Here is a 19,295-nt window from a genome sequence, read left to right as displayed (position 1 = left end):
ATTATTATTCCTGCCTCTTTCCTTATTTAGTTATTTAGAATGAAATATGATTCCTTCTAGTTGTAGCTATGCAATGAATGACCCCTTTAGAGGTTCCGGAACTAGGCCACATGACTCATCCAAAGCAATCTTATGTAGTGAGTACACTGGATCAAAGTTGTTGGAATGCAGTAAAGCACTGTGACCGCTGCATCCATGAAATGGGGGACGGGGACATATCAAGACTATCTGTCCCTTTAGTAGATAACAAAGACAAGATGGTGCAGGTTTACAAGCTACTGAATAGCTGACCCACAAACACAGAAAAGATATTTTTTTGATTGCATAGTTGATATCTGATTAGGAATTGGGGGTAAAATGCTTCCATTATCTATGTGAAAGTAAGTTGAGAAGACAATAAGAGTTTAAACAGGAGGAAAAAATCCTAAAACAAGAACAGTAGAGCTGTAAAGTGGATGGGACCAGGATATGAAAAAAAGGGATGAATGAACAAACTTAAACCACAGTGTTCAGAAGATAATGCAGAATAGTACAGGACTAGAATACAGAAAATTCATGTCATGGACCGAGGGAAATTTTAGTCCCAACTTAACGTTTACAAAATTAATGTCGACTACTAAAGATCAATCAGGGACTTGACTGAAGCTCACAAAATACTTCCTATGACTAAGTGATAATTATTGTCCTAAATGTTAAAAGCCGATCTTGAACCAAGATTTCAAACATTAAACTTTAAAACTCTTAGTAGGCCTACTTAATACACTCGTCAACTACCGAGACTCCTATCCATGTCAATCATTTAAGAAATGAATTTCAGAATTAATTTCTAGTTTACAGTCTTAACTACTCCAAAACATTATAATTTCAACTTTCACAAACTTTCTTTCTAGATTATCCCACCTTATATGCCCTGTAAGAGAATATCAATTTAATTGGGAAGTTGAATAATTGAGACACGTCAAAACTCATATCGAATGGAAAAAGGATTTCTGGGATGAAAATTAGCAATACAACTAAATGTGAACAGATTTTATTTGAGGGGAGACTTTAATCTTGAATCAGAAAAATAAATAAATAAAAAAACAGGACGTATGGTGGTAGTATTCAGACACCCTTACTACAGGGCAAACTTCACAAACTCAAGACTACATTACCTTGTTATGTAGTAGTAGTAATTAAGTCCCTTGCCAGTGGCAAAGAAAATTAGTAAATTCCCAAATGTGCATATCTTCAACGAGTCACGTGATCTCTCTGGACAAATGATTTACACCAACGGTCCAAGTCATCGGGCTCCTTGGAGTGGAGACAACCCTTTGAGACGTCTGCTGAGAGAACCCTTCAAAACTATGCAAAGATGGCCCTGTGGGGTATTGTAACAATCAGTTGCTAAATCAAGCAAATATATGTGATTTATATCAATGTGAAGTTTATCAAGCAATACACTTATATAACTTTAAATGGCAATTTATTCATACAAATAAAATCACATTACTAGAATTAAATGACAATTTATTCATACAAATAGAATCACATTACTAGAATTAAATGGCAATTTATTCATACAAATAGAATCTACTAGAATTAGATGGCAATTTATTCATACAAATAGAATAGCATTACTAGAATTAAATGGCAATTTATTCATACAAATAGAATCACATTACTAGAATTAAATGGCAATTTATTCATACAAGTAGAATCATTACTAGAATTAAATGGCAATTTATTCGTGCAAATAGAATCACATTACTAGATTTAAATGGCAATTTATTCGTACAAATAGAATCTACTAGAATTAAATGGCTATTTATTCATACAAATAGAATCACATTACTAGAATTAAATGGCATTTTAATCATACAAATAGAATCACATTACTAGAATTAAATGGCAATTTATTCATACAAATAGAATCTACTAGAATTAAATGGCAATTTATTCATACAAATAGAATCTACTAGAATTAAATGGCAATTTATTCATACAAATAAAATTACATTACTAGAATTAAATGACAATTTATTCACAAATAAATTTAGAATCACATTACTGATATTAAAGTTGTTTACTTATATACACCAACCTGTGAATGTATTATCTCTTCATTTCAGTTCTCTAAAGTAAATTAAAATTGTAAACTAGCTCTCAAAAACTGCAGATGCTAGAGCTAGCAAACTACAAAACAAGCAAGACTAATAAAAACCACTTAGTCAAAGTTTCAGATGCTGATAATTTGAACTGGTAGAAAAAAATATGATTAGTCTTAAAATGTTATTTTGTGTAAATCAGCTGTGAGTTGGAGCAGTGTTGAGGTATGATGTTAGTGTTCTGAAATAGGGCCGCTGATTTTTTTTTTTTTTTTTGGGGGGGGGTCAGATTAAGTTATACTGGAGCATATGACAATAGACATTATCTATTCCAGTAGATAAACTGGAGTGCATAACTTTATGTAGAAAAAATATCTAAAGCCTCAGGACATCCGATGGCATTATAGAACAGAAAAATGTGAAGCTGTAAAGTTGACAAAGATTTAAACAACTATCTAATTCCATAACTAAAATGAATGCATGTATCTTTACGTCCACCAACGAAGTTGAGAGGAGGCTATAACATAGGTGATCCCCTGCTATCACTGTCAGAGGTATGGACATTTTGAAAAAGATTGCAAGTCTAAGAATGAAGATAAAGTCTGCGGGAAATGTTCAGGGAGACACTCCACCAGGGAGTGTAATTCGCAAGTGTCAAGTATATAAACTGCACAAAGTTAAACAGACCAAGTGACCACATAGTAAATTCTAGAGACTGCAAAACTTATGACTTTGAATTGAAAAAGACTAGCGGAAAATACTGATCGTGGTTACTAGGGATGTCATAAACTGTGGCTATATAAATATACAAGCTGTAGGTAATAAGACTTCAAATTCGAGATTTGATAAACGAGAAATATTTAGATATACTAGCATTACCTGAAACATGGCTAAATAACTTGGACAAGGCAAATATCACTGAAATGACTTCCCCCACACATGCCTTCTTTCACATACCGAGAGAAGGTAAGTCTGGTGGGGGTGTCGGACTCTTTATTCATAAAAGTTACTCAAATCTCAAAACGTTGAAAAGAATTAGAGTAACAAGCTTTGAATATATAGAAATAAAACTTACGCCAAAAATAGAAGAATATCCTTTATAACAATCTACAAACCACCTAGAACAAACACTAGTATCTTTTTTGAAGAATTCCGTGCTCTCATTGAGATGATTATCATGGAGAAAAACGAATTAGTTATCTGTGGAGACTTCAATTTTTGGATGGATGACGCATCAAATCCTGACACTTTGGCATTTAGTGAGTTACTAGAATCATATCGACTAGTGAATAATGTCGACTGTACAACTACTTTAACTGGGCATACGCTAGACTTAGTTCTAAGTGATGACATGAATAATATTGCATCTGATATAAAAGTCGAAGAGAAATGTACCATCTCCCCAGTACAAAAACTTATTTCGTTTTGTCTACCTCTATAGAAACATGCATTAGTAAAGAAAGTAAACTTTAGACATAAATCAAATTTTTTCTCCTACCTTATTTATTGAAGAAGTTGAAGAAAATAAATGATGCTATCAATATTCCCTGTGATCATGATGACCAACGTCTGTTAGGAGCTACGTGTGCTAACTGTCTTATGACCACTTATAATAAAGTGAGTTAAAGTAAATATGTTACCATGTGTCCACCGATGGAAAAGACTAAAACCGAAAAAGACCAATCTCCTTGGTTTGATGGAGAGACTTTGGTAAGAAAAATGAGGGAAAAAAGACGTATAGAAAGAAAGTGAAATAGGTTAAAAACTGAAAGTACTTGGGTAGAATACAAAACTGCTGCGTGTCAATATAACTACCCACTAAGAAGGAAAAAAATGAATACTATAAGAGAAAAATCCTCGAAGCAGTAACAGACATAGATAAGTCATATCGTCTCCTGAATGGTATAATGGGAAATGTAAAAGGAAAGAAGCTACCTGATGGATACAGTGACCAGGAACTAGCAAACAAGTTAATAGTATTCTTTAAAAACAAAATTGAAAATATAACCCGGTCATTTGTAAATACTCTACATCAGATTAATGATACACCAGGCACACAGACAAAATTAATACGATTTAACAACATAACACAAGATGACATCACCAGAATTTTCAAGAGAACAAAGAAAACAAACTGCGCGATCGATCCTATGCCAATATCTGAAGTAATTGGAGACAAACTTCTCTAGTCTAGCCGAAATAATAACGAGAATAGCAAATGCAAGCATTGATGAATGCAAGTTTCCTAAATCTGAGAAAATGGCTATGTCACACCAGTTCTGAAAAATTGCACTGGACTACCAGGAATTAAGCTCATGTAGACCTATTTCAGATCTATCCTTTGTCTCAAAAGTGCTTGAATATGTAATTCTTTAACAAATAGTCAGCCACTTAGAAGTAATAGAAGCTTTTCCTGACAACCAATCTGCTTACAGAAAACTATACTCTACGGAGACATGATGGATGATGGATGAAAATAAATGTGGTATCTTAATACTGCTCTATCTCAGTGCTGCTTTTGATACAGTGGTGCATGAATTGCTACTAAATGATCTACGGTCCATCGGCGTTGAAGATCAAGCCTTCGAATACCTAAAAGACTACATAATTGGTAGAAATTACTGTGTACACATGGGAAACTCTCATTCATCATATGAACCCTTAAACAGAGAGGTACCCCATGGGAGTACACTAGGCCCAATCTTATTCTGCATCTATATTATTGGTCTATCGAAAATGCTACAAAGGCATGGAGTGAAGTTCAAACTATTTGCAGATGAGACACAATTTTACATCTCCATAAATGATATACATGACACTACTGAAACTCTAAACCGAATCCTTGGTAGTGTTAGAGAATGGATGACATTTAAACAACTAAAATTAAATGAGAACAAAACTGAATTCATGGTGGTATGCAAGAGAAACAGTGTGAGAAATTAACATAAATAATGACTCGGTGCCGTTATTTAGTAAAGTTCGAGATCTACAGTAGATGTATTTCTTGACTAAGCTGTCTCTAAATGCCCTAATAAATAATGTAATAAAAACTGCTGGTTATCATCTAAGAAATATTGCGTTTATAAAAAGTACCTGGACGAAAATTCTGTAAAGAAACTTGTGATAAACTATGTTATCACCAGGATTGACTACTGCAACTATCTACTACAATTTACCAAAAGTGCAACTTAAGAAATTACAAAACATCATAAGCAGAAGAAAAAGACTGATAAAAGGTGTCCCACCTAGAGAAAGGATCACCCTTATACTAATTGATTTATACTGGCTGCCCATTAAAGCGAGAATTGAATTTAAAATATGTACAATAACCCACCAAGTTATCAGAACCGGGCGTCCAAAATACTTAAGAAAAGCCAACAAATCGTGTCGAGCCGAGAATAGTTACAGATGGCTTCAAACTGTTGGAACCTAGATTTGTGTCAACTTTAGTCTCCAGATCCTTTAAATATGCGGCCCTGAGACTATATAATAAGCTCCCACGAAACATTCGAATGATTGAAGACATTAAGGCTTTCAAGAGGAAACTGAAAACTTTCTTATTTCATGAGTCCTTTGACAGTGACGATTCAACAGTAAATGAACAATACGCAATATGAAACGTTAAATACTCTGAACGAACAAGGTAAAACGACAGTGGAGGTCCTGTAGAGAGTGGGGTTTCCCTGCTGTATGGGACCTGAAAAGCAGCCATCAAAGTAAAGTAAAGTAAAGTATATTTTCGCCCCTTGTGTGTGTTTGTTTGTGAACAGCTTCCTGACCACAATTTTAGAGTAATGAAACTTGCAGGGATTAACTGTTATGCAAAGAGCTGGAAATTATTGAATTTTGGAAGGGCAAGGTTACGGTCAAGAAAAATGTCCAATTCACCCAATCAGCCATAAGTTCTGGACATTTTGCTTGACCTTGACCTTTCAAAATTGAATCATTTCTAGCCTTTTACCTAACAGTTAATCCCTGAAAGTTTCATTACTCTATGATTAAAATTGTGGCCAGGAAGCGGTTCACACACACACACACACACACACAAGCAAAAGACACAAACAAGGGCAAAAACAATCTCCTTCCAATTTCGTTGGCGGAGGTAATAATACTTATAAACTATCGACTAAAGGACACCCTTATACTAATTAAAACTCCAGAACTTAAAATCCTTGAAAATACATTAAGGATTATGTATTCTTAACGATTTTCACAAACAATGGAAAAATTATTTTGACTTTTGGTCAAACCTTTCCTCAAATAATACTATAGCCGAAGTAGATTTTCTGTTAATGAAAAACTCCTTGCATTTCAAATGGTAATTAATTCTTTTTCAACTAATTTTAAACTTTGATAATACTAAAGTTCTCCTAACTAAGGTTTAAATACTCTCAAGCCTATAATCTCGAAAAACAATTCACATATGCACATTAGTAATACACACAGCTACCGTAATTGTGTCAAGCAAAAATCTTTAAAATAAATAAACTACGTTGTAAAATGAAAAGAACTGACTACCTAGCTTACTAAAACGTTCTATGGTCCTAAATTTCAATCTTACCGACTAAAGTAACCCCTCCCGGTATACAAATACCAACAGCAAATGGACTGGTTTCTAGTCCACTGCAGAACAAAGGCCTCAGACATGTCCTCACTCATGTCTGGGGTTTGGCTAGTTTTCAACACCACTCTGGCCAGTGCGGATTATTGATGGCGGGAGATTTTCGTCTGATCACTCACAGCAAACCAATCTAGTATGGGTGGCCTTGACTAGTACAGCTTTGCTGATTATGGCGATACACAAACCCTTTCACCACGTTAAGGTATTCCCACTCGGAAAGGATACTGATAGTAAACATGATTCTTCTCACTAAAAACACTATTCAGAAAAGCTTGCATTAGTGTACCAAACGAGTCTTTTCTGATGTATGTTTGGCATTATGTTAAAAGGTTTATAATTTTACAGCCATGACACTTACCATTATGTCTTCATAGCTCCTTTAGTGGAACATGTAATGAATTAACTACCTTGTGGTCAGGCCCACGAGACCGTTGAAATTAGCGTTCCAAACCAATTGAGCCTTTATGATTCCAGAATATCAGACCTGGGAAACTACCCTGCCCTGAAAGAAAAATTAAATTTCCATTAACCCAGCAAATGTTATGACAATCGTAACTTATTGGGAGCATTTAAAGCTATTACACGAGCCAAGTCTTTTGTGTATATTAGTATAATTACAGCAATAATTGAAAATACCAATAGTTTGGCAATTTGAACAGCAACATCAAAGACTATATAAACATGCTATAACCCATTTCAACCAGCATACTTCATGAGAATCTTAAGTAACCTTGTGAGGAGCATTTACTATCTGAACTAAAGGGGCACTCAGTAGAGAGCAGACCTCCGCCGCGGCAGCTTATTTCTCGAACTTTTGCTCAACATCGACCTTTGACCTTAACTAGTATTATGGCGTGGATTTTCATACACTCAAATATGAACTAAGTTTGAAGTCTTTGTAACAACGATGTCCAAACTTATGACCGAATACGTGAATTGGACATTTTGCTTGACATTGACCTTTCAAAATTTAATCATTTACACATACATACACAGGGAAGAAAACACAACCTCCCTCCAACTTCGTTGACGAGGAGGTAATGTTCATGCAATTTTATATATTAGCTTAATTGCAGCAATGTTGGCAAATACCAATAATGAATCAATTCGAACATCAAATGACATATATACAAGCAATAACATAAATGCTGTACCTTCGATTCCTATAACAAGCTATGAAAAATAAAACCGTCCAATTGCTTTTTAAAAGTTATGTGTAAACTTTTCAATGAACTTTTTTTTTAACCCCAAACGCTTTATTTAGTCAATAGCGTATATTGATGGGTAGGCAACATATTTCCAGTCCCTCCTGTTCCATTTCAGAAATGTATGTAATGTTATTCACTTGCAATATTCTTAAGTATAGGCTTTATTACCTCCGCAAACAAAGTTGGGAGTGAGTTTATGTTTTCGCTCATAATTAAGTTTGTTTGTTTTCGCGCGTTTATGAACCGCTTCCAGGCCACGATTTTAATCGTACAGTAATGAAATTTGCAGGGATTAACCTTTATGTAAAAAGTTCCTTCCTTCCAGCAGCGAGAAGTGGACCCTTAGAATATATAAGCTATACATATTGCGTAGCCTAAAGAAGTGTGTACTATCTCCTTTTAGACACGTCTCAGATGTTTTGTTCACCAGGTTGCAACTAATATTGCAATAAAATGTGTAAACTTTAGATTGATGCAATATTTAATAATTAAAACTAATCTGGACATTTGATCACTCAGTTGGACAATTCATTCGATTAGCATTAAAATGATATTTTAATTATAAAATAAATTTTTTAATATACTTACCCGGTGAATATATAATAGCTGCAACTCTGTTGCTCGACAGACACATACATAAAAAAAACTCGCGAGCGATCGCTATGCAGGTTGCGGGTGTGCCCACCAGCGCCAACTGTCGGCCAGATACCACTCTCTGATGTAAACAAAACCTTCAATTTCTTCTCATCCCACTGCGTCTCTATTGGGGAGGAAGGGAGGGTCGTTTAATTTATATATTCACCGGGTAAGTATATTCAAAATTTTATTTTATAATTAAAATATCATTTTTAAATATTTAACTTAGCCGGTGAATATATAATAGCTGATTCACACCCAAGGAGGTGGGTAGAGACCAGAGTTAAATATGTTTACATCGTATAAGCTAAGAGTTTTTTCATTTTGACAGTTATCAATATAACAAAACCAAAATAAATAGGTACCTGGTAAGGAAGTCGACTTAGACGATTACTCTGCCTTGTAAGTCTGTCTTCCTTACGGAGCCCAGCGATCCTCTTAGGATGCTGACAGACTCCCAGGAGCTGAAGTATCAAGGGCTGCAACCCATACAACAGGACCTCATCAAACCCCTAATCTGGGCGCTCTCAAGAAATGACTTTGACCACCCGCCAAATCAACCAGGATGCGAAAGGCTTCTTAGCCTTCCGAAAAACCCATAAAAACAACATTAAAAACATTTTTAGAGACAGATTAAAAGGATATGGAATTAGGGAATTGTAGTGGTTGAGCCCTCACCCACTACTGCACTCGCTGCTACGAATGGTCCCAGTGTGTAGCAGTTCTCGTAAAGAGTCTGGACATTTTTCAAGTAAAATGACGCGAACACTGACTTGCTTCTCCAATAGGTTGCGTCCATGATACTTTGCAGAGATCTATTTTGCTTAAAGGCCACGGAGGTTGCGACAGCTCTAACCTCGTGCGTCTTAACCTTAAGCAAAGATCGGTCTTCCTCACTCAAGTGTGAATGAGCTTCTCGTATTAACAATCTGATGAAATATGACAAAGCATTCTTTGACATAGGCAAGGATGGTTTCTTAACCGAACACCATAACGCTTCAGATTGGCCTCGTAAAGGTTTAGTACGAGTTAAGTAGAACTTAAGAGCTCTAACAGGGCATAATACTCTTTCTAGTTCATTGCCTACGATCTCCGATAAGCTAGGAATATCGAAAGATTTAGGCCAAGGACGAGAAGGTAGCTCATTCTTGGCTAGGAAACCAAGCTGCAGAGAACAAGTAGCTTTTTCTGACGAAAACCCGATGTTCTTGCTGAAGGCATGAAGCTCACTGACTCTTTTAGCCGAGGCCAAGCATACCAGGAAAAGAGTCTTAAGAGTGAGATCTTTCAGGGAGGCTGAATGTAAAGGCTCAAACCTGTCTGACATGAGGAATCTTAGGACCACGTCTACATTCCACCCAGGTGTAGCCAAACGACGTTCCTTAGAGGTCTCAAAAGACTTAAGGAGGTCTTGCAGATCTTTATTGTTGGAAAGATCTAAGCCTCTATGCAAGAAGACCGAGGCCAACATGCTTCTGTAGCCCTTGATCGTAGGAGCTGAAAGGGAGCGAACTTTTCTCAGGTATAAGAGAAAATCAGCTATTTGGGCTACAGAGGTACTGGACGAGGATACGGAAACTGACTTGCACCAGTCTCGGAAGACTTCCCACTTCGATTGGTAAACTCTAATGGTAGACGCTCTCCTCGCTCTAGCAATCGCACTGGCTGCCTCCTTCGAAAAGCCTCTAGCTCTCGAGAGTCTTTCGATAGTCTGAAGGCAGTCAGACGAAGAGCGTGGAGGCTTTGGTGTACCTTCTTTACGTGTGGCTGACGTAAAAGGTCTACTCTTAAAGGAAGACTTCTGGGAACGTCTACCAACCATCGAAGTACCTCGGTGAACCATTCTCTCGCGGGCCAGAGGGGAGCAACTAGCGTCAACCTTGTCCCTTCGTGAGAGGTGAATTTCTGCAGTACCTTGTTGACAATATTGAATGGTGGGAATGCGTAAAGATCTAGGTGTGACCAATCTAGGAGGAAGGCATCTATATGTATTGCTGCTGGGTCTGGGACTGGAGAGCAATAGATTGGAAGCCTCTTGGTCAGCGAGGTTGCAAAGAGATCTATGGTGGGTTGACCCCAAGTCGCCCAAAGTCTCTTGCACACATCCTTGTGGAGGGTCCATTCGGTTGGAATTACTTGACCTTTCCGACTGAGACAATCTGCTAGGACGTTCAAGTCGCCCTGGATGAACCTCGTTACTAGGGAGATGCCTCGATCTTTTGACCAGATGAGCAGGTCCCTTGCGATCTCGTACAGAGTCAATGAGTGGGTACCTCCCTGTTTGGAAATGTACGCCAAGGCCGTGGTGTTGTCCGAGTTGACCTCCACCACCTTGCCTCGAAGGAGATTCTCGAAGCTTATCAAGGCCAGATGAACCGCCAAAAGCTCCTTGCTGTTGATATGCATGCTCCTCTGACTCGAGTTCCACAGACCTGAGCATTCCCGAGCGTCCAGCGTCGCGCCCCAGCCCAAGTCCGATGCGTCCAAGAAGAGAACGTGGTTGGGTTTCTGAACTGCTAGGGGAAGACCCTCTCGTAGACTGATATTGTCTTTCCACCAAGTCAGACAAGTCTTTATCTTTTCGGAAATCGGGATCGAGACCGCCTCTAGCGTCTTGTTCTTTTTCCAGTGAAAAGCCAGATGGAATTGTAGAGGTCGGAGGTGTAGCCTTCCTAGCGAGACAAATTGCTCCAGGGATGACAGCGTTCCTACCAGACTCATCCAAAGCCTGACTGAGCAACGTTCCTTCTTCAACATCTTCTGGATGGCGAGCAGGGCTTGATCTATTCTGGGGGCCGACGGAAAAGCCCGAAAAACTTGACTGTGAATCTCCATCCCTAAATACAGAATAGTTTGGGATGGGACCAGCTGTGACTTTTCCAAGTTGACTAGGAGTCCCAATTCCTTGGTCAGATCTAGAGTCCAATTGAGATCCTTCAGACAGCGATGACTGGAAGAGGCTCTGAGAAGCCAGTCGTCCAAGTACAGGGAGGCTCTGATCTCCGATAGCTCGAAACTGGTACCCCACATTCCTGTAAACAAACCTCAGAAACGGTTGGGAATCCGGGTATATAGGAATGTGGAAGTATGCCTCCTGAAGGTCGAGAGAGACCATCCAGTCTCCTTCCATAAATGCTGTCAAGACAGCCTGGTAGACTTCATCGTGAAGTTTGTCTTGACAATGAACACATTGAGCGCACTTGCCTCTTACGTACTCCTGCAGTGAACATGGCTGCCAAATCATGGAGCCATCCCTGAGGGACTTGTTCCTGCAGAGAACGTGGCTGTCAGATCATTGGAGCCATCCCTGAAAGCCTTGTTTATGCATGACATAATTGTACAGCAAAACTTCAAAGGCTCGAAAACAGCTGTGAAGTTGACCTGTAAAATCTTGGAGCGTCTCCTGGCCAGGCGCCAGGGAGAGTCTATGAGATTTTAGAAGTCTATCTGGGCAGAGGCAGGAACTCCCAAGCCGAGAACTTCTCTCGTGTCATATCAGACTCTCGCTCTATAAGCCAGTTTAAAAGAAGGGAAAGCAAAGGCTGTATCCCCCAAACTCCTCCTGGTGATAAACCAGTCGCCTAGCAAACGTAAAGCTCTCTAGGAGAGCGAGAGAGCACTAGCTTATAAAACAACGGCTTCGAAGTAGCTAGGCCTAGTGTAAGCTCTGACGTTTAGGCGAACGAGGAGCAGCAGTTACAAAAAGATCCGGACAAAGATCCTTAAAAATCAGCATGATTTATTTAAAGTCCATAGAGGGCTAAGCAGCTTTAGGCTCCTCTCCGTCTGACAGAGTCCTCAAGGGAATATCAGTAGGAGGGGGAACAGCAACTTCCTCATCTAAAGGAACCTTGTCCGATAATAGCTGAGTCTCAAGCAAGGGAGAGACCTACCGTGGTGGCAATGCTTTACAAGCAGAGTCCACACGCACTGGTGCATTAGTAGCGGACCAGGACGCAACGTCATGTAACTGCTTGACAGTCTGTGAACTGTCAACAACAACAGGTGCGAGAGACCAGGACGCAACGTCATGTAACTGCTTGACAGTCTGTGAACTGTCAACAACAACAGGTGCGTGAGGACGCACAGCGTCCACTCGAGACTGCTTTGACCGCCTAGACTGAGCAGTCAAAACAACTCTAGAATGCGGAGGTTGACGCTCAGCGTCAAAACAAGTCAACTCCGATTGTTAGCGAACGTCCTGAACGTCAACAGGAGCATCAGCAAGTGGCCTAACGTCCAAATGTGGCTGAAAATCCACACGAGACCGCATCGAGTGTGGTTCTAAACAACCTGACTGACGTGACTTAGCTACGCCAACGTCAACAGGACGCACAAAGGAACGTTAGGTTGGCTGAAAGCCAGGATCTCGATGAGATAAACGGCTAGGCTCAACGTACTAATTGGCAGAATAGTCTTCCATAAGGGAGGCAAGCTTATTCTGCATGTCTTGCCGTACAACCCATTTAGGATCAACGGAAATGGTTGCGGTAAGAGACGAGGGTAACGTCTGTGACCGCAAAACCTTGCCAACAAAAAGACTCTCGGAGTCTGTGTTACGCTTTTGTTAGGCGGCGAGCAGTCTTCCGATGACTGCATAGGGTCAGAGCTGTCCTAATGGCTACAACCAGGACGCTGGACCTGTCCTGAAAGGACTGACTTTCGCTTAAGGGCCTCGAAACCTTGTTTCAGGTTTCTTATGCGAAAAGCCTTCGGATGACGAGGAGAAAATCGTCTCTCTCGCCTTATGGTAGGGGTGATCTTGGTAAGATACACCCGATACCATAGAGGGAACGTCTGTTCGCTGATCAAGGCCTCTCGAACCCAAAAGTCGTACGACATTACTTCTCCCCTGGGCTTGGGAGCTTGCAAGAGGTCCCGGACTAGGCGAACGACAGGCACGAACAGACGAACCCTCGGTCGCAACACTGATAACACTTTGCGCAATATCACTTTATCACTACGATTTTCTGTTTTGCACTTATTTCACTGAAATCGAAACTTTTACTGATTTCTACCTGAAGCACGCAATTCTACCCTCATCAAAAGGTAGTAATAGCGAAATCAGTCGTATAATGCAAGCACATTAATACCAGCAAAAAACAGTAAACATATTTTAATATAAAAAAAAATCAGTGGCTGGGGAAGAGACTAAACACTAGTTCATTCAAAACTACGTTTTCAATCTCTCACCGTACATTGCCTGGGGACGAGAATAAAAAACTAAAAACGTTTTATCCTTTCTCCCCGTACAGAGACTAGGGACGAGAGTAACTCGAGAACAACGTTACCCGCTTGAACGGAACGTTTTCTCCCCTCTCTCTCTCTCTCTCTCTCTCTCTCTCTCTCTCTCTCTCTCTCTCTCTCTCTCTCTCTCTCTCTCTGATTACGCACCTAAGAGAAGAGCCCACTTACGTTTCGTCAAAAAAACATGTTATTTGACCAAAGGAAAATAACTGAAAGGTTTTTCAATTAAAAAGTTCCTTTAAAATAGAATTTAAAACATTTAAGCGTTGAAAGAAGAATGAACAAAACGTCAGAATCGATTTACTCTTTCTGCAAAGTGAAACCGTGATACTCTCTCTCTCTATCGTAACGATAGAGCGCAAACTGCGTAGCATAAATAAACTAAACGTTAGTTCATCTTTGAAACAGTACGAAGTCTATTCAAAGAAAATCTTTCATAAAATATCTATTAAAAAATATTCATTTAAAAAGTTTTAAATCATTAGCTCTGTAAAAGCTATTTACGATTGAAAGGGCTCAACGTTGTTTAACTTCGGTTTCCAAGTTAGGACCGCCTACTCTCAGGAAGGTCGCATATAAACAAATCATTAAAATTTATTTTTATGTTTATTATAAACGGAAAGTTAATCGAAGAGGCCTAATAAAGGCGGTGAGATATAAAATATATAGAGGAAAATCTATAAATAATTTATAACGTGATAAGATAATTGCTAAAAGCCTAAACACACTTCCGTCTAAGGGAAGGGTCGGCCATTTAAAAGTCAAAGAAAGTCCATACTCTCTTTGTCATCAAAAATTAAATCTATCCAAAAACGAGTTCAAGATTTAAGATGAAGATAAAACACCTGCACTGCGAAAGCTCAAACCAAATTCAAGTACTTCACCAAATATAATGGGAAAAACTCCAGGTTCTACAGCGAGTAAAAGTGCGTCTTGTCTACACGTCGACAGAGAAGAAATTGAAGGTTTTGTTTACATCAGAGAGTGGTATCTGGCCGACAGTTGGCGCTGGTGGGCACACCCGCAACCTGCATAGCGATCGCTCGCGAGTTTTTTTATGTATGTGTCTGTCGAGCAACAGAGTTGCAGCTATTATATATTCACCGGCTAAGTTAAATATTTAAAATTGTTGTTAAAAATTATTATGAATAAAAGTTCGCAAGTTATTAATTTATAAGTTATCAAAATTCTACAGGCTACTTATAAAGATATAACGACCTACTCTTGCACAGGTACCCACGAAGTGTTCATAACGAGCTATATTGTATGTTTTGGTCCAAAGAAGCAGCAGCTATAGGTTGGGGAATTTAAACTAAATGAAATACAAATATCATCCTTTGGAATAAAGAAGACAGTCTGGATTGTCAATTTGTTGAGGAATTAAGTTAAAATAGAAAAGATTCCACCAAATCGAGGGGAAATTAAGTCGCAGAGTCACTTATTTTCATCATCATCATCGTCATCTCCTCCTACGCCTATTGACGCAAAGGGCCTCTGTTAGATTTCGCCAGTCACCTCTATCTTGAGATTTTAATTCAATACTTCTACATTCAACACCTATTTTCAGGTACATTATGAAACTAAAATGGTGTTCCAAAAAATGCAAAAATGCAACGGTTCACAGCTATGCTCAGTATCAAGACCAAAGGACAAGGTGTAGAAAACCTAGCATTTTAAATACCAACCAATGTACAGGGTGTTCAAGAAGTTTCTCCACAGTGAGCATTTGAGGCCCATCACTCTCCGAGAGTTGTCACACCACGCACAATACTTAGTGCGAAGATAAGTTTTTGAACACCCTGTATTTCTAAAAACTATCCTTTGCAAACCTTCAAACTAGAGCTACCCCAGTTAACACCAACCCCGGTTGTTCCCTTAAACGACCTTTATCGAAAGAATCAAAGTTTACCTACCTACACCAAGTATTCATTTCTATCCCGTTTACACTGCACACCTCCATGCGAGAATTTTTATATGACCAAATCAAATTCTGGTCAAAAACATTTAACATCATCCAATATCATACTAAATAGACAGGAGATTCTTAAGCGTTCTACAGTACTGCAGAGAAGGATGGTACAAAACTAGCTGAGAAATCTATGTAAATTTGGTTACCCGTTATATAATTTAAAAAACTAATGGAAAAACTTTCCGTGTTATTAAAGTAGCCCAAAAATTTAAAAATCCAAAACGGCCACTCAATTACGACCGCTAACTGGCCTAGTTTTAAAATTATCGCTGCGTAAAATTTATATATTAAACTTTCCACTAAATATAATCGTACGTGTTAGTGGTGCAAGTTTTTCATCGCACTGTTGTCGTCAATGACAGCTACTTCTGATATATCTCAAAAATTCATAAATCTAAAGTAAATCTATTGAGTTCTTTCCCAGTAATTATTTTATTATATTTTGTTTCTCAAAAGTCACCCTTCTATCTAACATCTTAGTGATGAATTTGAATTTTATTTGGTTCTTTGAGATTTTAACATTTTATAAATCTATAAAATGGCACTGATAAAATTAATGAAGAATATTATTATCCATTCGCAGCAAATAAACTTAAGTTTCTCTCGTGTTTTTACAGATCAATGCTAGAGCTCCATATGTATCTTAAAAAAAAAAGAAAAAAAAGATAAAGTGAATAAAAGTTGTTCGAGATTTTAAAAGCTGAAAGATCCTGACTTACAGAACAATCGCAGACCACGTATAATTTATTAGTTCCTTGTTTCTATATAGAAAAAAAAGAAAATTAAGAGCTTTAGGTCTCAAATATAACTTTCAAATTGAGCTGAAAATATATGGTATGCTTCAAACATATCTGGGCCAGATAAAAACAATGACGGCAGAAGGACCATTTATCTTGGCCAACCGCTCTCAATTTAACAGTCTAGTCTAACGCAATGAAAAGTTGAGACTAGAATCAACACTACATTATCTCCCTTACATAATATCGAGTAAGTGTTTGGCTATAAAGTTTACATAAATATTTATACTGCATATTTCCTTCCTATCACGCTCAAGGAGAAGAGGGAGTAATCATACCCTAGTGAGAGGGGGTACGCCGAGAGGTATACTCCCAGACCACACAAATCCACAAATTGCAGGACCAGCATGTTGTTAAGGGGAGGGGGTTGAGCACGGTCTTGGTAATAGACCGTGGGGGTCGGAAGGGTCGAATCTGTGTGAACGCGCGTGTGGATATCTAAACTTCGAGATCACTAACTGCTCGGGTACATTACTATTTAATATTCACCTGAAAGGCTTTTTTAAAGATATCGCTTGATTGAAAAAAGAGGATGAACTACATGTTTAAGATTTGAATTTATGAATTTGTAACAGAAGACCCGGGATCGGGGTCTGGGAGACCATTCATCGCCCCTTGGTTAAATTGCATCAATGAGCACTCGAGGCCATGAGTGTAGGTATCTAACAACCGATGTTTGTTACAATAAATGAACACCATCAATTTAGTTTGATCTCATCCTGAAAATCAAAATGTATATTTTCATATTCTACTAAATGGAGTCCAAGTATGTCTATTAAATTCGGTTAAATTTTCTACTCATTTTATCCCAAACCGAAATAACTCTGGGGAAACCTGCAGTTGTAGTATCAAGTAAAAATGAGAGGCTGGACAGCAAGGTGAAGAAAGGACGTCAGAATGGAGGTATAACAATGTGTTAAGTCTTTACGAACGAACAGGACAACGAATGAAGTAATTGGAGAGAGAGACTTTTCTAGTCTAGCCGAAATAATAATGAGAATAGCAAATGCAAGCATTGATGAATGTAAGTTTCCTAAATCTGAGAAAATGGCTATAGTCACACCAGTTCTGATAAATGCACTGGACTACCAGGAATTAAGCTCATATAGACCTATTTCAGATCCATCCTTTGTCTCAAAAGTGCTTGAATGTGTAATTCTTGAACAACTAGTCACCCGCTTAGAAGTAATAGAAACTTTGCCTCACAACCAATTTACTTACAGAAAACTACTCTACGGAGACAGCCATCTGCTCTGTTGTATATGATATGCTAGAAATGATGGATGAAAATAAATGTGGTATCTTAATACTGCTCGATCTCAGTGCTGCTTTTGATACAGTGGTGCATGAACTGCTACTAAATGATCTACGGTCCATCGGCGTTGAAGATCAAGCCTTCGAATACCTAAAAGACTACTTAAGTGGTAGAAATTACAGTGTACAAATTGGAAACTCTGATTCATCATATGAATCCTTAAACAGAGGGGTACCCCAGGGGAGTGTACTTGGCCTAATCTTATTCTGCATCTATACTATTGGTCTATCGAAAATACTACAAACGCAGGACGTGAAGTTTAAACTATTTGCAGACGACGCACAATTTTACTTCTCCATAAATGATATACATGACACTACTGAAACTAAACCGAAACCTTGATAAGATTAGAAAATGGATGACATTTTACCAACTAAAATTAAATGAGAACAAAACTGAATTCATGGTGGTGAGCAAGAGAAACAGCTTGAGAAACTTATGTGATATTCAAATGAACATGAGTAATGACTCGGTGCCGATATCTAGTAAAGTTCGAGATCTAGGTGTATTTCTTGACTGTAACCTGTCTCTAAATGCCCAAATAAATGAAGTAATAAAAACTGCTGGTTATCATCCAAGAAATATTGCGTTTATAAAAAAAGTACCTGGACTAAAATTCTGTAAAGAAACTTGTAATAAACTGTTATTACCAGGATTGACTACTGCAACTCTATCTACTACAATTTACTAAAAGTGCAACTTAAGAAATTACATAACATAATAAACAGAGGAGCAAGACTGATAAAAGGTGTCCCACCTAGGGAAAGGATCACCCCTATACTAATCGATTTGCACTGGCTGGAATTTAAAATATGCACAATAACCCACCAAGTCATCAGAATCGGGCGTCCAAAATACTTAAGAGAATTGCTACATATTGCGCAGCCAACAAATGGCTTCAAACTGTTGGAACCTAGACATATGTCTACTTTAGGCTCGAGAGCCATAAAACATGCGGCCCCGAGACTATACAATAAGCTCCCACGTAAAATTCGAATGATTGAAGACATTAAGGCTTTCAGGAGGAAACTGAAGACTTTCTCATTTCATGAATCTTTTGACAGCGATGATTTAACAGTAAATGAACAATATGTGATATGAAATGTTAAATACTCTGAACGAACAAGGTAAAACGACAGCGGAGGTCCTGTGGAGAGTGGGGTTCCCCTGCTGTATGGGACCAGAAAAGCAGCCATCAAAAGTAAGTAAGTAAGTTTTATGAGAAAACCCAACAACATGGCACAGAAACGAGGAACGTCTCTCGTCTATACAGTAGATCTTGAAAAGTAAAACATGCATAGGATATAAGTTGTATATCTGCATATATGTCTTTCCAGATAGTATCCTATGGTAATATAAATCGACTAGCGTGACTTCTAAAATTCTGAATGCAGTACAGTTAGAGGAGGAATATG

General features: G+C 38.3%; 1 long non-coding RNA gene across 1 annotated transcript in view; it reads right to left on the bottom strand.

Moving 5' to 3' along the window:
• The window catches only part of LOC137637985 (uncharacterized), a 30,428-nt gene that overhangs the window by 1,168 nt on the left and 9,965 nt on the right, over window positions 1-19,295 (bottom strand). The window contains exons 2-3 of the long non-coding RNA XR_011043841.1: window positions 7,067-7,210; window positions 1,155-1,360 (exon numbers count right to left, since the gene is read on the bottom strand). This is a non-coding gene — a long non-coding RNA (uncharacterized lncRNA). The remainder of the gene's footprint in view (window positions 1-1,154; window positions 1,361-7,066; window positions 7,211-19,295) is intronic.

The sequence above is a fragment of the Palaemon carinicauda genome, chromosome 3 (assembly GCF_036898095.1).
Source record: "Palaemon carinicauda isolate YSFRI2023 chromosome 3, ASM3689809v2, whole genome shotgun sequence".
Lineage (NCBI taxonomy): Eukaryota > Metazoa > Arthropoda > Malacostraca > Decapoda > Palaemonidae > Palaemon > Palaemon carinicauda.
Note: the sequence above shows the minus strand (reverse complement) of the source record. Positions and strands in the feature narration are given on the sequence as shown.